Here is a 24,033-nt window from a genome sequence, read left to right on the forward strand (position 1 = left end):
AAGGCTCTTTAAAGCTGATTGATTCCTGGCCCCATCTGTGTGGTTTCTTCCCAGTGTGTTCTGTTTGGTCAAATTCTTGAGGCAATTAACAGTCAACTCCCCAGCAGCATGACAGGAATGGTTCGCAGAGGATAATGACAGATTTTGTCATCCTCTTCAGCAAACAGACCATGACCCTGTCTGCCCAGGCCCGCGTCTCTGAGATCCACCTGTACATCAGCCGGGGTTCATGAAGAATGACCAGAACAGGGGCCAGAGGGGATAGAGGAGGAACATCAGGATGAATGAAGTGTCTCAGGCTCTGCTGCTGCATACTGCATGTAAAAAAGTACAACTATGTGTATATATTTTTTAATCTTTGCAGGGCAACAGTAAATACAGATTCTCTTCTATCAATGTATTGATTGTTCTACTGAAGACACACAGAAAGAGAGTGTATAAAGGTCTTATGAAAGTAATTACATGGGTCTAGTGCCTTTTAAATTGGTTAGGTAATTATGAACTGAGAAAAGCTGCATTGTGCACAGGAAATCAATGATCATAAGCACTGAAATGTAGTTACATACAGTATAGATATTATAACCTAAGCTCTGTCTTATTGAGGCAGAAATCAGCAAGAATTCTATGCATATATGACTCATATCAATCACTGTGGATCTGCTCCTTACAGCAACAGGGAGAGTGAAAATAATGTTCAAGTCTGTGAGACATGAAGCAGTGATGACCTGATGAGGTTTTAGTTCTCCATCTTAATCTGATTCTCCTGTTTTCCCCTCAGGAACAGCACAGCTTGTTTGTCTATTTACAGTGTAAGATTGAACAGATAATATAAACTGTGTGTGAAAAACTAGAACTACATCATAAGAAGTCACTTTGTCGACTTTGTCTATATGTACTGTCAGATGATATCATGTATTAGATAAAGGTATGATTGTTAAAAAACATGAGGAACAGTCCAAATTGATCAGCAAAACCATCATGGCACAGCATACACCTTTTATGTTTAGCATTTTAAGCTGAAAACCTGTATTACTAGTATCTGTGGCCGTTAAGTAAACTGCATCCTGCATCCTGTTTCACATGCTCATATGCATATTCACATATTCACCGAAAACTGACGCTTAATGTAATGCCTCATATTTTTCAGACTTGAATGTTGCTTGGGTTTCAATTTTGGTGTCAGTTCCTCAGAATCAAACAGGATTGTTCCAGACTTGTTTTACCCTTATCTAGATGGGGCAGAGTGTCTCCGGCAATGTAGCCTCAATGGACCATTATGCATAATGTGAAACATAGGAAATAAACATAAGAAGATTGTTCCAGGCAGCTTCAGGGAAACAAGGACATCAAACACTTAGAATTTGACATTTAAGTACAAGGTAACAGATTGAAAATATGTAAGACGTGAGAGATCTTTTGCAAGCTGTTTTAGATTCTCCAACGTGCATACTATAATGACAAGGGGGATGTAGGAGCCCAGGATGTAGGAGGTGATCAGCATGCTCCTGTCTCCTGGAGGAGCTGACATCAAGCAGGTGGGAGAAAGGGCACGTCTTCCCACATGATTGAGGTGAGGCAGGGCGGTCATTGGACGTGAAAGTCATGTATGAGAGATCAATGAAGTGACAGGAGCCAGTGGAGAGGCACCGCACGCTGTCAGCTCCGCCATGAATATTTACAGCCTCGCCGTTCTCTGTGTCTGTGGGAGCCTGGCGCACCCTCTCCTCCTTGAGTTTGACACATGCAGCCTGTTATGTATGCTGGTGTCAATATATGTCCTGAGCGAGAGACTGGTAGTTGTTTGAAGTTCATGAGGCGTTTGGTTACACTCAATAAACAGAAATCTGTTTGGGAAGGGCTTTTTTTTTTTTTTTTTACCCAGAGCAACAAATTTGCCTCCAAAAACTGATGTTCAACATTTTTCAGTTTAATTTTAAAAACCTTCTTTAATTAATTTTCATGAAAACATATTGACAGTTATTGTATAAAAAGGAGAGGAATGTGTCAACTACTAAAGAAAAGGCTTTGAACTAGACTTTCCCTGGCTGCACTGTTTTAGTTCCCCAAATCTCCAAATGTTTGAATTTGAATTACATAATAATAGTAAGCTGGGATGCCTTTTTGAAACTTGGGGGCACTGTGGAGTACCAAACCAAAATCAGGGATTGAACCTTGAAAGCAGAACTATGCAATCTTTGTTGACCAGCAGCCACTGTGGCCAAAAGAGGCACTTACAGAATAATGGTATTTCAAATTTTGCTTAATTTCCGAAGATTCTCATCACACAGTTGCTTTGAAGACATCATCATCACATGACCTGCCTGAGATCAAGTGGAATGGGACCACAAACATGTCTCCTGGTGGGACACAGCACAGTCACTTCTTATTTTATTTTTGTCATTAAACAGTTGAAAAGTTTGCCTGTGACATGCTTGAATATGGTATAATGAGAAGCTTGAGTAAACTGGAAATTTTCTGTCTGCAGTTTGCTAACATTTGCGAATATTTGTTACTGTTAGCTACTGGTCATAACAGAGTAAACCTGTGTTTTGTCTTTCAGTCTTACTTCGTGTAAAATGATTAAAATGAACAAAATCCTGAAGGCTGTTCATAATGTTACTGTAACAATGGATCAAATGTTATAGGTGTTGTTCATAATGATGAACCAACACAGAATTACTATATCACCAACTCTGCATTTGCCCTCAGCTCTATTTTTGGTGTCTCACAGAAATACTTGTTTTCCCAGTGACATTGTCATGATGAACATAAACTCTGCCTGTATCAAGTCTTTTTAAATGAATAGGCACTGAATAGCCACTGTCCAAAACACTGGACAGTGACTCAAGAAACCATGCTCTTATTCTTGAATTAGTTTTGTTTAAGTAACAAAAGCACTTGAGCTAAGTTCATAAAAAGCTGTGCTTTTGATTAAATGTTAATGAACACATAATGTCTTGTGTTTCAAGTCACTGTGGACTTTTTCTGAATTAATCAAGATGAACAATTTAACGTTAATCAAGTGCTGGCAGTGTTCAAACATAGCCATAAAAAAGTTTAGCAATGCAGTAATCACAAAGTATCTTGTTGTATTTTGGATGAAGATGTCTCGGTATCAACACTTGTGTATTATAATTATTATTATAAATATTTTAATAGAAGACGTAATCAGTCCACATTATGATTCCTCCAAAACATAAAAATGCTTTTATGCTTTTAAATGCTAAATGCTTTTAACTTATTCTTTTGGTTTTGGGGACTATAGGTTTTCATCAGCAGCTGTTTTCAGAGAAAAAGCACCACCTGCCACCAGGTTACCAACTATCTGGTGAATAAATTGGTAAACTGAGCTGGTGAGGACAAAAACATAGCTGAAGCAAAAGTAAATATTGGACTTACATTTGTCTGATGGACAGAAGCATGACACCAACTGTATGCCCTGTGCCTGCTGCATGTGTAATAACCACACCATTTTGTAATGATAATATCTCTGTGTTGTTTAACTGATTTTCAATTCCTCCAAGTGGCTAAAATGAAAAACATGTTTTCATAATAATTAAGTAAAAGTACAGATTTGTTGTAATGTTATCAAAACTTTAAACTCACTCCTCCAGCATGAGAAACGTCTGTCTGTACTGTAGTCTGTACTAACATACAGCAGGTGTTACAGTAGATTTAATGCCTTGAATCAATGCTCACTGTGTATGTGCACATATACATTAATCAGATGCAATTATCAGACACTTGCAGTAAGGACCTAATGTAATTACAGTGTAAGGATCTCAGATTGGTTAAATGTTCTTCACAGAGGTTGTTTTGTAGAGCACATAACTACCTTTTCCCCCCATTGCAAAGAGGCCCTCATCTGAAATTGGACCACTTACTCAAAATGAGCCTCACATCTAAGCTGTGTGTGTATGATTGAGGCAGGCCTCTTGACTGAAGAAGCAGTATTAACCCATTTCACATAAGAAGTCTCCTTTCTAATTTTCAGTGATTCTTAGCGGAGGAGGTGAGCTCGACAGCTACACTGTGCAGCCACTCAACCAGAGATCAAAGCGCCAACCCCCAACTGGATTAATGGGCCACTCTCAGGGTGATTACACCACACACACTCAGGTATACACACAGCACCCTCCATGTGAAGTGGATTTCTTCATCTTGTTTTGAAAGGATTAGCCCCCCACCCACACGTTTTTTTTTTTTTTTTTGACAGAAAAACAAAAATAGATACGAGACCACATCCGTGTCACTCAGTTCAGATCATTTCAACCTTGACAAAGTGCAGCTATAGTTTTAAATGGAAGCAAATGAGGGAGGTATGAGGAGAAAATGAAATATGAAACATATATCACCCCTAATGTGGTGATATATTATACAGCAGTATTTGGTAATGGCATGTATTCATTGTGTCAATGGCTGTGTTAAAGTGACAGGAGTTATCCTGCTAAATTATGGCTCTAATCATGATCCCTGCCATCAGTAAAGCTTCACTCTAATATCACTAATGGCCAGTGCGGGTAATTGTAGCACATTAAACATCTAAAGACCCACATGATGTCTTCCAGAAAATTTATGACAGTGTTTTGGTTTATGGCTTTTCACCAGTTCTTGTCCAACTTTAGTCATTTCCATAATTGTGTCTGACACACTCTGACTTAATGTGATGCATTAGAGAATGGCACAAACAGATACAGTGTATCTATTAAAAAGCTTAACTGCTTGTTTCTAGATGTGCCAATGCCCCTGTAAGCTGTAAGCATTCACACATAAAAGCTGAATCAGGTGAATAATTTATGATTCTCATCCCTCTCGGTGTGCATAACACATTCTGAGTCTGATCTGAAAGAAGAAAAAAATCATTTCATCACTGCAGTAAATTTTGAGCCAGACCTAAATTGTGCATTAGTGAAATTTCAATGTGGAGTTGCATAACTTGGTAGCATCTCTGCAGTAGCTGTACTCACCCATCCACTGGTGTTCCCTGGAACAGGAAGAGGCCAGCCAAGTTGTCTTACACATGACAGCTTCAATCTGCTGTGGGATGGCTGAATAATTCAAAGTTCTTACGCAGGACCATCTGGCAGTCCTAAGCAGGCGCGCGAGACACCAGCCTTCCTCAAATAGCTCTTATAATGCGAGTGTGGGATGAAGCAGCAGGACCCCTACACAGGCAGATTGAGCTGCTTACCAGCAAACTGAAATGTGCTGTGTCAGACTGACAGCTTATTTGGGAGGATATAGGCAATCAGAGAGGGAGCTCAAATATTGTTGATATGACATGAAATCCATTTTACTCTACACCCAAGTTGTGTATAAGCTGGTATGCCAAATCTCTTCCTGTCTCTTTCACACACACACACACACACACACACACACACTTCTGTTTGATCATGGGTTTGCAGATGAACAGAAACAAAATATGTGACTGTTTGACTCCACGTCATAAAACTTTAAGGGCAAACAATAAGGGAACAAGAGAGGAAAACAAAAATTCTGCATCTGCAGCTAAATGTCAAAATATAAACTTATGCATGCACTCACACAAACACCTACAAAAATGTACATCTGTATATACAGGTGACAAATTAAAGGAAAAACTTGAATTAATGAGTGGGGAAACAAAACAAATGCAGATGCTGCATAGTTAACTGCATGTATAAAAATGCTGAGCAGGCCCAGGTGCCTCTGACTTGGCATCAGTATGGCAAGAGGAAAGGATCTAAGTGACTTTGAAAGAGGGTTAATTGTGGCACAAAGTCTCCTCCTCCACATTTAGATCTATGGGAAAGACGTCAGGAAATAAGGCCAGAAATTGTGGTTGACAACAAACATTTGATGACTGTGATGCTCATGCATTAGTGCAACATATAAGGAAAAACAAAAGAGCAACTCTTCCTCCAGTGACTGAGAATGTCAGTGCAGTGTGTGGTCAGACTGTATCAGCAAGAACAGTCTGTCGATAATTACATAGAGAGGGGTGTTATAGTAGTGTTGTCGTGTATAAAAACCTCGTAACAAAGATGAATGAACGTTTGAGAGTTCAGTGGTGCAAAAACCACTGGCATTGGTCCACGGAGATGTGGAAAAAAGTGATATGGTCAGGTGAGTCCTCTACCATATTCTTGACAAGTGGGTGAGTGCATGTGTGGTGTACATCAAGAGAACAGTGCAGACCTGAATGCTTGACCCTGACAACAAGGGGATCCAATGGCTCTATTATGCTGAAAGGGGCATTTTGCTGGGATGGTTCGAGTCCACTTGTCCTCCTAGAGGGAAGGATCACTGCAAATCAGCAGTTGTTCTGAGTGATCATCTTTATCCTACGCTGCAAATTCTTATAGGTAAAGTTTACTTTTAAAAAAGGAAACCGGTTACCTTGGGAAAAGAAAGTGAAAGTAAGAGAACTTACTGTCAAGTTGCCTGAAATGTGTGAAAACGTATAACATATGTTATCTGAGTGAGCTGTACTTTTTAAAAGATGAGAGGGCTTAATGTAACTTAATATAGATAAATTCAACATGCAACATACTGTACAGTGAGCTGCAGCTTCACACCCTGGTCTGAAGATCAGATATTATTACATATATATTTTCACAGAAGTGTTTGGGCTTTTCTCTAATCTTTTCTTTTTAGTTTCTTTGTGAGTTAGTAGATAACTGTAGCTGTCAGGCCTCCCCAAAAAATTCAAATCAATGTAAAAATATATATATTTAACCATGGCAGTAGCAGGTCACAAGCCAACAAGGTTGGAAGGCATTGTTTTTATTATGTGCTTTGTAAATGTTATAGTTCAATATATTCTAAATTGGTCTTTCATACCAGTCCATTCCATTCCAGGAGAAAGATATTTATTCCTTTAGTTCTTCTGACTCAGACTGCTGTAATTCTCTTTTTATTTTCAAACACCACAGAATTCATGTAATATAAAGTGTAATATGTTGTGTAACAACCTCAAAATGTAAAACCTATGATATGCAGATATCTGGAAACTTCGACTTCATGATGCACCGTTAGAAACTTTTCAACGTCCTCACAAAGAGCTGAGCATCTTTGCGCATCCGCCCCCTCCCTCCCTCCCTCCCCCCTCCTCCAGGAACACGCCCCAGCTCTCCCCCGTGCAGCCTCCTTCAGTCAGCGGTACTACATTGAGCTCCACGCGTCCCCCGCCGCCACACTGATCCGCGGGGGTGCTGGAAGAGGGCACTCCGATCCAAGTGGACTTCAGGAGGGCTTTCTTTTTTTACCCCCCACAGCCTAGTGGGACGAGAGGAGAGGAGAGAATGCAGTCGCGACCGGACGCAAATTGAGTTGTTTCTGCATGTTTTTGCGCACCTGGCTGCTCAAGCGCGCGCGCTGCACATCCAGCGGAACATCCGAATTGGAGCCCCCCCTTTGACTTCCACACTGCCGCTACTTGTCCTGTATGACCTGCGCTTAAAAGCCTCCGAGGGAGATGTGGAGAGGTTTTCTGACCTCCGCTGCATCCCGGCTGTTCCTCCTGAGCGCCTGGCTGAACGGGTAGCCGCCGTGTCCAGCTGAGGATGCCGAACAGGTAAACACAACCTCAGATAAACAGTCTAAGAGTTTTATTCGGCCCAAGCAATTGAAAGCAAGGTTTGCAGGCAGAAGGCAGAGGATAAAACATTTCCTCTCATATCCACATGATGCATTGAGTTTATGGTACTTCATGATCTCTTCCTTGACTCTAGAATTAATATACCATTCCTGCAGTATCTGCTGTATTATTCCATCACTTTCCCAACTTTAACTAGATGGAAAAACGTCTTTCAAATCCTTCTTCTTCCACGTGAAAGATTCCACAAAATATTCTCCTGCAGGGGTTACTCTGCTGCTGCAGCAGCTCAGTGGTCGAACATCATGTATATTTCAAAGACAAAAAAAATCTTTACATGTGCACGTCAGAACATAGAGAAGCTCAAGCTTACACACTGTTCCTCCACATCTACTGTTTAATGCTGATTCCTCTTTGCCCACTATGCATGTGGCACATTTTCTCCCAGTTCCCTCTTTTTGGTATCTGAGGAGGTTCAAACTGAGAGGTCCCGTTAACACATTCACTGCCTCAGCATTCAACATTTCTTACTTTGTCCCTTGTGTTTGTGTAGTTGCACCATTGCTCTTGTCTCTGGGGATTTATTATTGTCTCAGGCGACAGGTGCTATTTTCAGTGCTGCTGCTTGTCATCATTACTCTGCATTAACTCTCTAAGAGGGCTTTTGTTATTAGTTAAGTGCCTAAAGCTCTGTGGCAGCCACTGAGAATGAAGATGAAAAGGCAAAGTGCAGAGTAATGAGCCATAATGTGCAACATATGTGTGTGGCATGTTACAGTGCTTTGGTTTGATACGGCATTCTGCACTGTATCTACCACATCCCAGGCTTGAACATGCAATGTTTGCACCAATGGATTTCACACTTACACACCTTACAGCTCTGACACACAGCTCAGCACAGAAGAAATCAACAGAAGGTAAAGGTCTCAATACAGGAACAACATTTTCTTTTTGTGCTATAATATTATACATTATGTATAATATTTTATTACACTCTGTAATCCCAGGCTGTTCTTACCAAAAATAAATAAATGAATAAAAATAACAGCATTTATTGACAGGCCTAAAATTCTAAACTCTCTACTCTCATTTACTCGATAAACCTCTCCGGACACATTTTCCTTTTGCTGCAAGGGAATAGGTCCTCAACTTCAGCTTGGCAATTTCCAGTCTTCTGTCAAGACTTGCACAGTGTTGGGCTTCAATATCTCATCATGCAGTAGAGATAACACCTGTGGAACATGAGTAAATGTCTCTATGTTTTTAGCCAATTTGTTTATAGTCCAACACAACCATATCATGACAAGTCCTTGTGCTTGGTTGCTAGCTCGTCTTCACAGTTTAAAACATTCTCTGATACTGAAGTAAAAGTCTGTGTGATGATTGAGGCACTGTTGTTTATTAACATTTATCCTGGATGGACATTGGAGATCCTGACAGCACCATAAAGAGTGAATTCTGTAGTAGCAGTAGTAGTGTGTGCATGATGCCTGTGTGTTTAGACTGGACTGTTGAAAATGTGATTTTACATTTGTCAGTATTTTATTATGGCATTGTCTCAACTTGTACGTAGACACTGGTGTAAATGCAGCTTTTATTTATTTTATTTATTTATGTTGATCTTAATGTAGGGTCATATTTACTCCCAGTTAGTCCCCTTTGAAATCTTTCACCTCAACCTAAAGACAACTTCCACATCACCTCAGAATGACACCCATGCATCACAGTGTGTGAGTATGGATCTCATCAGAGAATAGCAGTAGATGAGTTCCTGGAAGTCTTAATTTGAACTATGAGAGGTCATGATGGCACACACCTAGCAGCAGCCCAGACAGCATATTGTCCTATTCATCTTAATGACTCCTGTGGGCAGGGTGGAAGCGCACATTGAGGAAGGGCCTGAAAACGCTCTTCACTGACCTTCTGGGAGTAACAAATGGAGCGCCTCGTGCCTGGCAGACAATACAACCGAGCTCGGGCCGGGAGGCTGCCAACTCCAGTAAAACTGTGAAAAGAAAAGAGAGAAGGAGAGAGTTAGTCTATCAGTCTGAATTTACAGCAGCCTTTCCAGTGCATCAATCCAGCCACTTCCTCAAGCCCGAGCCAGTTATTACATTTCGCTCACGTTCGCCTTTGCAGAAGCACTAATTGAATGCATCCAATATTCAGGCAAAGGCCCACCTACTACCATCATGACCTTGGTTGCAGGTTCCTGATAACTTTAGCGAGCAGGACACTTCAGTGAAAGTGAGCCCCTGTGGCGTGCTGCGTCATCACTCCAGATTCATGATGGTCAACCTGCTATGTTCAATTTACAAAGACGTGTTTGGGTAGCTGCATTGTGGATTAATTTCTGGCTTAGCTAGCAATTATGGAGGCAGGAGGAGGCAGACGCAAAGAGGTGGGTGGCTCTGTGGGATTGAAATCTGAGGATGGTGCAGAAATTTGTCTGCCCTCTGTGCTGACACCCTTATCCAAATCATCTTCTTGTGGATGGTGATATATGACTAAGGTGACCGTAATCATTATTCACAGACTGGTCGTCTTTTCCCTGGCATCCCTTCCTCCTGGGTCTGATCAAGTGTGTTCTATTACCTAGCAGTAATGATTTGTGGAGGTCTGTGGTGCTGTAGCAGCTGAAGGACGGCATGTTGCACAGCCTTCCTAAACAATACCACAACCCACATCCATTAGCCATATGGGTTCCATTCTCCAGATTTGCTTAATGCAGTTTTGGTGTCCTCCCACAGCGGAGCCACAGCGCAATCCCAGGATTCATTTAATTAGATGAATTTTTTCTTCCTCTGGTTTACACTTTTTCAAAAAGCATGTTTCAGAATATCTATAAAAAAACAAAGGCAGTTTTTACTTTAATTAATTTACAGATATTTCTATTTCTGTTTCACTTTGATGATTATTGATTAAATATTCATTTAAAATTTAATCTTCAACACAATGAAGTGTGCAAAAAGTGAAGGGGTCTGAATACTTTCTGAACCCACTCTTTCTGGTCACTGATCAAATTTGTCCATTAAGTATACAGCTAACAGAACAATGTCCTTAATTCCCTAACTTGAAGCTTAGAAAAAAGAATATTATAATCAACTGTATCCAATGTTTTTGAGAGGTCTAAAAATATACCAAGTGAAAAAGGTTTTTGAGACATCTTCAATTCACCTGACTGTGTAGATGTTGTGTTTTGTGTTTTATTTTTTCTTAAGTGCAGAACAATGAAATGTGATACCTCTCCTGATGCAATGTTTGCATTTTAAAGCCTTTAACTACAGTTGTTGTGGAGTTTTGCTTGGATCCATATTTACTGCCGCTGCTTTGTTTGCTGTGTAATTGACTTCTGATCACATAAATAATGACTACGGCTTACAGCTTCTCCCTCTCCCCCCTCTTCTTGCTGGGCCTCTCTCTCTCTCTGACCGTCCTCTCCTCTATCTCACCTCTCTCTTCTAGCGCAGCAGTCACAGCCCTACAAAGAGCAATAAGTTTGAAACATTGAGTAAACAAAGCCATAGTCCAGGTGGATGAGGTGTCTGGAAATAAAACATGATCTCCCATCTAGCCATGAAGATTGTTTATGGGCCTGTGCTGCTCAGTGGATTGAGGATAGAGCAGACACGGCCAGGGTTAGGGGTTGTATTCTCCCGGGGGCCGCTCATGCTTAAGATGTAAGTAGTCAGGGTATCAGGAGGTGCTTCTGTTCAGTTAGCACTGTTATAAACACAGCTAGGAAAGAGGCTGTAGCAATGATAGAGTACAGGCCATACTGGACTTTTAAGGCTGATAAATAATGCAAGAGGGATGCAGTTTCCAATGTTTTATTTGAATTTTGTTCTGTAACAAAAACACAAAACACAACCAAAAAAAAAAAAAAAATCATATCATATTAAATTAGTATAATGAACACAACACAAATAGTACAATATGCAATTTTACAATATGCAAAATGTTAAGTAATAACAATGAGATTTAAAAGTAAGCTATACTGAAATATGATGAAAGTTAAACTTGTATGTTCTATGGACGACCCTGTAGGTGACAGCAGAAATAACCCATCACTACTGACACTTCACATCCTTCAGTATTAATCTGTCCTTCATTTATTTATGTCAGCAAATTGAACTCAAATTAAATTGCCTGATAAAAACAGTGCTGAAGTTTTGTTTTTAATTGGGTAACATGCTCACGGTCATGTTAATCGTTTTGCGGGGCCTGAGGTAAAAGTTTGCTGTTGTGCTCCTATTGATCAACCTTTTTGTCCATTGCTCACGTAACCTGTTAAGTTTCCATTTCAGGATGAGGCTGTCAATATTTTATAAATTATTTATCATCATCAAATCTCATAAAAAGACATAAGCCAACAGTGTGTTAGTCTTTTCCATCTTCTCCCTAAATCACTGCTACTGGAAATGTAACTTGGCTTACAAATAGATTTTCAGAAAAGGCCAGTATTTGGGGCAGCAGGGTGGTGTGTGTGTGGGACTGAGTCAAAATTAACTACAGTGTGTGTGTTCACAATAATGGTACAAGGATCATGTCACCCAGTACAACAGTATAGCTCACTGATGTGTTTTTGGACAACAATGACTCTCCATGGCACAGAGGAATAAGATGATGATGAATAAGATTAAATGTCAAGGAATATACGCCATGTGAAAACTATAATACAGGACCTGCCTTGGTTGATTACAACACTAAATAACTTTAGTGGTCAAATTCTCTAACAAATTAATTAAGTAGATTAATAAAATGACCAACAGTAAAACAAAAACCCAGTGAGCAAAATGTCTACACAGCCCAGGAGGTGAAAGCACAGTGTTAGCAGAGCAGCAGCAGGCCTCTGTCTGTGTCTACACAGGATGTGTTCAGGGTTAGGTATAGGTCACCTGCATTTTAGCAGCACTCAGAGTCCAAACCATAATCACTGTAGTTACATGCATAAAGTGAATATGTACTTCAGGTTGTGTTAATGCATATATAGCATGAGTAAACAGTGGCTGTTATGAGGCCGGTGTAAACAGCCGCATTGATTAGAATGGGAGTGTGTTTGTTCTTTCCGACGCCCACGAGACAGATCAGTGAAAACTGTCTGAAAAACATCCTGTGTGTGTACATTTTTTAGGCTTTAGATGCCCGGGGGTCTTGGGGCCTCAGGCCATTTAGTCCAGTTCATAATCCAGCTTTGTACTGAAATGTGATATATCTGTGATAAGCTAACATCTACCACAGATATGGGAGCTCTAATCAGTATGTAGTGACAGGCTGCATTCAGGATTTCTCTCTCTCTCTGCTCAGTGTTGCATCAAGTTCAGCACAGTGTGTTAACATGCCTATTCTCAACTATTTCATCACCATTATAAGTCTGACCCACTGTTTCAACTCAGTGTCATCTCTGCTGCCATGTCAGTTATAAGCCTGGTCAAGATGTCTAATTTCAAAACAAGAAACCAGAATGGAGAAACCAAAGTCTAAAGCTTAAACCCTGCAGTCCTCTCTCTCTGTGCAGGAAGTGTTTTCATCCAGCACTCTGTCCTGACAAAAAAGCTGATGTCTGTCTGCTCCAGCTGTCTGCAGACAGACCATGAGGCAGAGGCAACATTTTTCTTCCAACTTTGGCTTCTGTTGTATCATGGCTCAATACCTTCTCCCTCAACAATATCCCCACTGCTGCTGCTGCTGAAACACAGCCATAAAAAAGACCCACCATTCAAGTTGTATTGACATGCGTGGACATTATGCTGCCACACGCTAGATGTAAAAATCATTCATTATTATATTTCTAGTAGCAAGCTGATTTACTCCCAGTCATTTCAACAGAGTAATGGGATTTCTAACTAAATGAGAGGCAGGTTCATCAAATTTTGTGAGAAGTGCCTTCCCTTGGGACATTTCAGAATTAGTGGAAAAAAGACAGAAAGGGACTTTTTTTGTAGCCAGAAATGTTTTTCTCTGCTGTAAAATAGAAATGGCATAATTGTATAAGTAACAGCTCCTAGCGATCTATATATATATATATATATATATATATATATATATATATATATATATATATATATATGTATAAATATTTGTTTTGTTTTTGATGTTTTTGTTTTTAAATGGGGGTTATTTAAAGATTGTCCCAGTAGATCACTCTCATATCTGAGGCCACACATGGGTCTGCACATGGATTTTGTCTGGCAGTCAGTGTTTTTGTCTGCACATAGTTCCAGTGATCTGGGCGTGATGCTTAATTCTCTGCAGCTATCTGCTGCTATCAATTAGAGCTTTTATGGGGAGGTGCTGTCAGAGTTACCATGGCAACCAATGTCTTTGGCAGTGCATTGCATCCCCTACAGGGCTGTGGATGGAGCACTTGCAAGTATTACTGCACAGTACATTTTAAAGATTCAAAATCTTCAGCGCCCGGGGACAGAAACAATAAGCATGTAAAACTTAGCAGTGTTGGCAGACTTGTGCTGTTTGTGGACCCACTTTCTCCTCAGCTTCACGGCTTTGTATGAACTGCCGAGGCTTTTTTGAACGTTAACGGATAGCTTTGACAATTTGAGGAAGTTGCAAAAGTGTCTAGCAGGCAGAAGTAGTAATTTACTGGAAGCAAGCCCAGAGTTATACAGCATATACTTACAAATGATCTGCTCACACACGTTTACAAGCTGCTTTAGGATTCTGTCAAATGAAAATGTCGAGTTAACAACTTGCTGTTCTTCTATAACACACTTTATGGCCAGTCATGGCGATTTATCAAAATGTTTGGATTTAGTGGTGAGGTTTACATTAGTGGTAAACTGAAAAGTTGACTCTCATGGATCACAGCCAGAGCTACCACTAGAAATGCAGAGGTCATGTCCTGCTTCCAGTATTTCTGTGCTCAGTATATTTAAATTAAACCATCTTTTGGCCAAAATAAAATAAGGGATTCAGTATTCTCCCACCACAATTTTACTCCTCTCAGAGAGGAGAAGGCTTTAAAACATCATTATCTCCTCCCTCTCAGAATATACAGATGTACAATATATTTAAATACATATTTTAAGAAATGAGAGATTTCATCAGGTTTTATTTATTTCCTGAATCAAATACCCAGAAAATGATTACTGCTACACCTGAAAGGTTAAACACAGGCCGTGCACTACTACATGGAAACCTGACCTCTGTAGCGGTACTCCAAACAACCCACAACCACCACAAACTCCACTGACCCACCTCACCCCCCCTGTCTCACACTGCATTATCATCCTCAGCCCTTCAGACACGCCTGTACCAAATTTAACAATGCCAGACTGGCTGACCAGACGTAGCATGCTGGTGCTAATCTACACAGTCTAAGATATATCAAACCAGCCAGTCTGGAGTCTAAAGTACATCCTGTTTAATGTACCTTGTTTAATGTAAGGCCACTATGGTAATTATCATTATCGTTGGTGATGTTAATCTCCATATTGATGACACTTCAAATCACCACTCAAAAGCATTTTTAATTATCACTGAATCTCATAAGCTGGGTCATCATGTCAGGGGCCCAACTCACAACCATGGCCACACAGAGAGTTAGAGTTTACTCTGAGGCTTCATGTAAAGAATCTCTCTACCAGAGACCTTCAGGTGTCAGATCATATGTGCACTATGTTTGACATTGTGACTCAGACTGTGGAGACAAAAAGAAAAAGAAGGTACATTTTGTGTTATTAATGAGCATTCATTCCCCTCTTTAATGGTGCTATTTGTGAGGTTATTAGCATTCAAATACTAATAACCTCACAAATGCTTTTCAGAAACTTTGTCTATCCTCCCTGGACAAGGTGACACCTCTTAAAACCTGGCTAAATCCACAATAAGAGTGACCCTGTGGATAAACAATGATACTCCAGCCTCTTTAAAGAACAGGCAGGAGAGCAGAAAGAAAGTGGAGATCAAGTGAATAACAACTGCACTATCAATTCTAAAAATAAGTGAAGGAGACTTGAGGCTGATAGTTTTCTCAGTTAACCAGCATAATCCTTGCACTTTATTTAGAACTATTAATAACCTCATGAATCCCCCACAAACAACTGCAACTGCCTCATGTCCAGTTAAATGTGAGATGATCCTTAATTTCATCAATGAGATGAATAACATCAGAGGACACAGCCATAACTCCTCCTGCAACATCTTTGGATAGCCCCTCACTTGGGATCACTTAATATGGCAATATGTCATGTTTTATGACACAATATTTTTTATCATATGATATGATAGTGTGCATTTAGCTCACTGCAAATCCCATGTAAAAATTTCATTTAATTTCATTCATTCATTTATTTATTTATTGTCATTTGCATGCTTACATATGAAAAAGAAAATCGCACTCAGGACCAGCAATGACTCTAAATTAGAATAGAATAATGTGGGCCGCACTGCTCCTGCACCTGCTGATGTAGATTTCTTCAATGGAAGGAAGACTGCTGTGGGTGATCTTCTGCAGTGCCTTCCTGTCAGCAGCAAAACAGTCCCCAAACCAGGCGGTGATGGAGAAGGTGACAATACACCACACACATGCAGAAATCCTCCAGTACTGAGGTATTGAGGCTGGCCTGCCTCAGCCTCCTGAGGAAATAAAGGTGTTGGGGGGCCTTCTTTAAATTCCTAGAAATGTGGACTCTGAGGTACTTAAAGCTGTGGACCATTTCCACAATTGATCAGGCAGCTTTGGATGTGGAAGACTCTGGCAGGGGATTGCTGGTAGTTTGACTGAACAAAATAGACGGTCGTTTGCTCACACTGATGAACACATACAGGAAATATTGTTTTTGACAGTTTTATCAAATTTTTTACAAATTTCACACATCTGTGTATCAATGTAGCTGTATCTTTGCATGCTGTATTAGTTTTCTGTTGTTTACCAGTTTAGCTTTACATTCCCAATTTCACATTGAGAATTTGATTAGACTTTATAGACTGTTCTTAGGTTAGTACCTGAGGTAAAGGGACTATTTCAAACAGAATCATGCTTTAGTTGAGACAAGGCTTTGGAACAGTATTTAAACCTTCACCTAGGCCAGGGGGGTCCAAACCCAGTTTTTATTGGCCCGCAGCAAATTCTGAAAATATAATTGAATATGGCCCGCACAAGAAGCTTGAGCTTAGCTCTGTTGCACTTCTCAGTTTCAACACTAGATGGAGCCAGCCAAGGAAACGGTGCTTCTCCACTAAACAAAATTCCGGTAAGCGAAGAAAAACTTTTACCGTTAGTCAGCAGAAATGGCGGCAGTACCGAAGAAACGCAAAGTAGCAAGTGAGTGTAGAAGATTTCAAACACGGTGGGAAAATGAATATTTCTTCAAAGAAATCAACGGCAAGTGTGTCTGTTTGATTTGCAATGAAGATGTTGCTGTGATGAAAGAGTATAATGTCCGTCGCCACTATGAGACCAAGCATCAGAGCTACGCATCGTACACCGGTGCCGAACGAACACAAAAATTCAAGCAAATGGCAGCTAGCCTGCAAGCTCAACAACAGTTTTTTTTTTCGTGCTAACAAAGTACAGGAAAACGCCACAGCAGCAAGCTATGAAGTCGCTAAACTTAATGCCCAGCACGGCAAACCGTTCTCAGACGGTGACTTCATCCAACCAGCGTTTCCAAGATTTTTCTGTCATTGAAAAACAAATCAAGCTGTTCTCAACCCCCTTCCTGGTGGATGGAGAAGAAGTGGAAGAAAGTCTGCAGTTAGAACTGATTGAAATGCAATGTGATGATTCTCTGAAGAGTCAACATCAGCTTCTCTCCCTCACTGACTTCTATCAGAGTTTGGATAATGCCAAGTTTCCTCTGATGAGACGCCATGCAAAGAGAATGATGAGCCTGTTCGGCTCAACATACATCTGTGAACAAACATGTTCTCTGTTAAATCAGAACAAAAGCAGACTGAGAACCAGAACGACTGATAGCCATCTCTGTGAAGTCCTTCGTGTCTCAACCACCAAACTTTCTCCTGACATGTCAGCCATCCTTCAATCCAGAGGACAGCATCACTGCTCCCACTGAGTGCAATGTTCTTCACATTATAGGTAAGTTAGAAATACACACAGTATTCATGTATCAATACGTCACCTCTAATGTGTGGCCCGGGCCATGGTTTATTTTTACGTATTTGGCCCTCACTAAAAAAAATTTGGACACCCCTGACCTAGGCAGATAGAACTTTGAGAAAATATAATATAATATAATAGAAGTATGAAATTTAGTTTCTTTTGGTGGCTAAAGCCCTGGTCACAGCCCTGTCGGGTATCAGCTGATAAAGAGTGGTCAGTGTGTGGCTGGCTGTCTTTGCAGAGCGACGCTGATGAGCAGTAATCTGAACCTTCGTTAAAGTGAGAAAAACAGCAGCAGCCTCCTTCTCTCCCAGCTGTGAGTTATGGCTCTCCTTTATCTGATGGAGCACTTAGTCTCTAGCCCAGCCTTGTTTTCAAGTATTCTTTTCACTTACGCCCAATCGATCGCTGTTGCCAGGCGTTAATGATGAGTCATACTATTAAATGTGATGACCTGCGGCTGTATTCTGTTGCCTTGCTTTCTTGCACAGACCCTGTGATTGAGGTTCAAGTATATGCAGTTGGAGCCAAAACGCAATTAAATACAGCCTTTGCATGTGTGCCACGGAAGAAGAAAAGCGCACAGTTTAAAAGTTTTATTGCTTTATTGTTTTCTGTCACCTGAGGAGATTAATGTTTTCTTTAAACTGATGCTGAGATAAAATACTGCTCTACGAGTGGCAGGATAATAATTTATAGAAATTAACAGTGTGCTCCAGCCTCTTTAATTCACGCTGTTTGTTATGAATGTGAATTGAAAGATATGATGTGGAGGTCTCTGGTCTGACCAAGGGGTTTTTATCCTCATTAATAATGTACTGTGACAAAGCAGGGTGCGACAGTGGTTTGTAATAAAAGGGCTCTCTGTGCTATTAGTGGTGTGTTTGTGGAAAAAAATGTGATGGAGCAGATAAGTGATCTTTTATGGCTTTTATCAGCTTAATGTCAAATGTCAGTGAATTTCTTCAGATTGACTGCCACAGGGGACAATAACACCACAGGATGGAGACGTTTCTGTGGGTCACCTCAGGTGGCGCCTGAGTGAGTTTCATTTAACGCCAGGCAGAATTATTCACATGATAAGAGCAAGTCAGACTTTTTTTTATTACAATTAGTAATGTCAGGCTGTTATCAGTGTGGGTTTGATGTCAACAGATGATACCTCCCCTGAGAGGCTGCACATGCTTTAGGGGTTGCATAATTACAACTGCATTTCATATTGTGACAGTTGAGTCCAAAAGATCAGCGAGCGAGATTAAACATGGCAGAGTTTCAGATTTTGAGAGACAGGAAATGACATGCAACGAAGGTCTCTGGCCACATGAACCCTCAGTGTTGTGGTTCATGGTCACCACTTTGACCCCTAGTCCAGCATCACACCCTTTAAGTGCTCTCTCATGTATGTTTGACATATATTTATTTATTTTCATAAATGGAAATTAACCTCACCTATCTAGATTGAATAACAAATGAGCTGTTTGGCCTACATTTCTATCATTGCACTAAACTAAAAAAAAAAACTAAATCTAGTTTCTCTGATAGACCACTGATTCTTATATAATTTTGTATTTACATTTCTCACTATAAATAGATAAAATACTGAAAAATAAACAAGTCACTGAAAAGGAGTTAACCTTCTAAAGAACACTCAAAACATTTTGCATATTTTGCTTTCACTGATGTTTTCTGAGTCATAAGTAGTGCATCAGAGCTACCTATCAGGCTGTGTAAATACCATGTTCAAAGACGGTGCCCATTCACTGAGTTCATTCATCAAAAAAGCCTTTGCAATTTCCTCTGGCTTCCTCATGCTTCAACATTTTTTGGACCCATTGAACATGTTCACTTGAGTCCTTCTCCTGCTGACTGGGACTTCCTGTTGGTCGCCTATAAACAGAAAGGGGACAAAACTATTTAATCATACAACTGTTTGACCAAATGGATCACATACTGATAATAAAAAGGGCTATTTCAGAATGTTGCTGAATGAACCAGACTGTATCAGGTGATGAACACAGAAGCTGTGATATCCAGAGAGTCACAGTCCAGCTCCATTACCTGGTTTGGTACAGCCCACATCATCCATCCATCAAACAGAAGTGCAGGGCAGCCTCTACGTGGCTGCAGAGGAAAAGATTGCTGCTGCTCACAAACCTTATATTGTAAAGCTTATAATGACTGAATGGTAATAACTTAAGGTGACCCAGATGTATCAATATTTTTATTTCTTCAGATTTCTGGATTTTGGTGGCTGTACATTCAGAAGACACTGTTCACAGAGACCTGGGTGAGTATCAAACTGAAACTGTTGTCCTCAGTGGAAATTAGTCCTTGCTTTCTTATCTGCTCTTTTTTTTCCTCTCTGTGTCTAGTTTCCATTAAACATTAGAAAATGAACTGCATGAGGGTGGTAAAAATATTTTGTTCAGCTGGGTATGGCTTTGTCCCAGAGCCAAATTGTACATCAACACTTTAAAATACGCATTCAAATTTCAGTTAACATGTTATACATATATTACATATTAATGTGAGGCAGAACAGTGGTGCAGTGGTTAGCGTAGCAAGAAGGTTCTGGGTTTTCTGTGTGTAGTTTACATGTTCTCTCTGTGTCTGTGTGGGTTCTCTCTGAGTACTCCAGCTTCCTCCCACAGTCCAAACACATGCAGGTTAACTGGTGACTCTTAAGGTGTGAATGTGAGTCTGAGTGGTTATCTGTCTCTACTTGTCAGTCCTGTGATAAACTGGCGATCTGTCCAGGGTGTACCCCGCCTCTCACCCAGTGTCAGCTGGGATTGACTCCTGCCTCCTGCAGCCCTTAAAGGATAAGCAGTATAGATAATGGATGGATGGATTTCTGAACTATGAACTACTACTACTGAACTATGGCACCGTCATTGACAACTGTGTATGTTTGTTGTGTGTTCCACTGTGGCACCGCCAAAGTCAAACATAGTGTTATTTTAATGGCTGTATTCTAGTACACAGAATATGGTCAGATGTATAATGTAGTATGGACCTGGGACATAGGAATAGGGTCTAATCATGACTCATCATTATAGGATCATCTCACTATCTGAGAGAAATGTTGAACTGTGAACATTTTATTCCTGTAGATTTTGGTTAAAAATATTTTGCCCATTAAGACAACTTATTAACTACAAACTGTATTTAATGCACCGCTCTTCTTTTTGAAGAAAAGAGACTTTCCTTTGCTTGTGGATTCATTTTAAAGCTTACAGTCTTTCCAAAAGAAGGCAGCAGTCCCCACAGGTTTATTGCAGTCTAAGGTCAGTCCTCCAATTCTGCATTCAAGTCAGCTTTTAAATGCTCAGAGGGATTCAATAAAGGATGTGTCAGAGGCCAAAAAGGCTGGAAAACTGGGAATATTGTTCAGTCGAAATAGGAAAATCCTATTAATATTTCATGTGCTCCACTGTGACTGAGCGGTGTTCAGACAGTTTTTCTGTTTTTTGTCAATTAGCTGTGTCACCTGTACTCATGAGCAGACCTACCTGCTCTGGCAGGATGAAGACAGATTTTAGAGGCCACAACACTGTGAGGAGATAAAAGACAATGTTGTATTAGCGAGTGAATGTAATTTTGTTGCATGCAGTATAGCACATTGCCACATTGAATGAGGAGGTAGTGGGTGTAGAATTAGAGGGAGAGAGATGTCATTGTGCTGTAGACCGCTCATTGGATTGAACTAGAACTATGTTGGGTAAAAAACAAACAAACAAACAAACAAACAAAACTATAACTATACTCTATTTAAGAATAAAGAATTCTAGAGTTCACTGCAGTTGGTGAAGAGTGTTTGTAAAGTTTTGAAGTTGGTGTAGTTTGTCAGGATATGGTGATGGGTGCCATAACAAGACAGATGCAAATACAGACCTGTTACATGTTTTAGAATGACTGTACAATATATTGTGGATAGATACAGTTTCTGAGTCATCAGTGAGATGCATCTACAAACATAGGTATGACTGAAAGCTTACGAGGACATCAACATGAAAAGATGTTTTTGTGTAAAGTAGTAGTAGAAAATGTTTATTATTATTAAGATGCATGTTAGCTCGGAGTGCAGAATTAGCTGTTAGCTCCAGCAGTCTGTTCAGAGCTCTGGATTTTATAACCGCTTTAGTTGGTTTTTGTTGTGGCTTTGTTTGTGTGAGGGCCCAAAAACAAATGGTTGGTGATAAAAAGGTAAATGATTTAACAGTCCTTTGCAAAAGGAAGGAGTGGGCACTGAGACAGGGGACAGACAGGTGAGTGGAGCAGGTGTCAAGTCAAGTCAAGTCAAATTTTATTTACATAGCGCCAATTCACAACAGAAGTTATCTCGAGGCACTGTACATATAGAGCAGGTTTAGACCATTCTCTTCATCTTATAAAATTTACAGAGAGAGACCCAACAGTTCCCACCATGAGTAGCAATAGGAGACAGTGGCAAAGAAAAACTTCCTTTAAGAGGCAGAAACCTCGAGCAGAACCAGACTCAGGGTGGGCGGCCATCTGCCTCGACCGATTGGGTTAAGACAGAGAGGGGTGGGGGTGGGGGGATGGGATATGAGCAAGACAACATTGCAGATACACAGACTAAGTCAAAAAGTAAATAGTAGTAGTAGTAATAATAATAATAGTATTTTTTTAATAGTTAAAGAAGTAGTAATGACAAGTGAAACATTAGCAGTACTAACACTATCACTAACACTAATAAATGTTAAATTATTGTCGCATCATCAGTTGAGCCGGACCATGGGAGCAGCAGGAGACTCTGCAGCTCCTGAGGCAGAACCCTGCAGAGAGAGAGAGAGAGAGAGAGAGAGAGAGAAAGAGAAAGAGAGAGAAGAGAAAGAGAAAGAGAAGCACAGCCTGGGCACTAATGTGCTTGAGGGAAGAAACACACAGTTAGATTGATGCAGTGATATTAAGACAGTTTATAGTAATCTCGTCAGCAGGACATCATGGACAACATTTACTAACTACTAAACTTAACTGATGCATTGAGACTGACCCAACCCGCCGAAGGAAAAATGGTAACCTGAAATAGGAACCAGAATAATATGCTAGTTAAAAGTTAAGGCATAAAGATGAGTTTTTAGTTTGGATTTAAAGGCCTCACCTGAGTCAATATCAATAGGGAGGTTGTTCCAGAGGAAGGGGGCTCGATAGGAGAAGGCCCTGCAGCCTGCTGACTTCTTTTTGACTCTGGGGACAGACAGCAGCCCTGCACTCTGAGAACGCAGAGCACGGGAGGGAATATAAGGGTTAAGAAGTTCAGACAGGTATGAGGGGGCTAGCCCATTTAGAATTTTATAAGTCATTAGGAGAACTTTAAAATCTGACTTAGATATAGGGAGCCAATGAAGGGAAGCTAGAACTGGAGTAATGTGGTCAAACCTTCTCGACTTGGTCAGCATTCCAGCTGCAGCATTCTGAACCATCTGTAGACTTTTAGTGCTAGCATGTGGTAGCCCCGAAAGCAAAACATTACAATAATCCAGTCTAGAGGAAACAAAGGCGTGAACTAGAATTTCAGCGTAGGTGATGGAGGAGACCGCCTCGCAGGTGGATGGAGGCCTGGCAGACTGGTTTGGTGAGTATGGGATAGAAGAGCAGCAGCTTGAGCACAGCAAAGAACACAAGTGAGCAAAACAACCACTTGACAACATAAACACTAAAGATTACGCTGAACTGAGAGAAGCTACACAGCAGCTGACAGTTATACCATGTGTCAGGCAGCACAGTCTGGCAGAGAGTGGGAGGAGAGCTGGGGTTTCTTGTAGTCTGGTTGATTGCTGATGTGAAGCAGGTGAGTGGAAGACTCGGGAGCCAATCTCCAGGCTAGGCTCCAAACACACACACACACACACACACACACACACACAGACAAGGAGGGAGGAGACACAAGGGAAGACGAGGGAAAAAACACAGAAACAGAAAGAAAATCTGGGGTTGTGGTTGTGACAGCTTCACTCTGAAACTGCAGGAAATAGGCCTTTTACTGTGTGTTTAAGGCTGTTCAATGAATATTGGTAAGGCTCTGTGACATGCTGTTGACATGCTTTGTGCTGGACATGCATTTAGAGTTTTCAGTTTGGGGATCGGTGACAGCTGCTAGACTGACAGCTTTGGATGGGACATGTGTCATGCTGTTAGTATTTTCCAGGGAAAAAAATGACACAGGCACACAGAGTCTTTTTTCATGATCCTGTGTGGCTGATAAATAAAACTGACTCTGCAGCCATCTTTAATATGAGTATTTAAATTATTGTAGATGGACGGGGGTTGGTTAAAAAAAAGAATTACATGGATGTGTGTCACATACAAATTTATCTCTAAACAATGATATCATGGGTTTCCAGCAAGC

General features: G+C 40.5%; 1 protein-coding gene across 1 annotated transcript in view; it reads left to right on the top strand.

Annotated features, from left to right (window-relative positions):
• The first annotated feature begins 7,134 nt into the window (after positions 1-7,134).
• LOC108899295 (heparan sulfate glucosamine 3-O-sulfotransferase 5) overlaps positions 7,135-24,033 on the top strand; it is a 68,960-nt gene continuing 52,061 nt past the window's right edge. The window contains exons 1-2 of the mRNA XM_018699680.2: positions 7,135-7,555; positions 19,894-19,947. The gene's annotated coding sequence lies outside the window, so the exon portion shown is untranslated. The remainder of the gene's footprint in view (positions 7,556-19,893; positions 19,948-24,033) is intronic.

Source organism: Lates calcarifer, linkage group LG7_1 (genome assembly GCF_001640805.2).
Source record: "Lates calcarifer isolate ASB-BC8 linkage group LG7_1, TLL_Latcal_v3, whole genome shotgun sequence".
NCBI lineage: Eukaryota > Metazoa > Chordata > Actinopteri > Centropomidae > Lates > Lates calcarifer.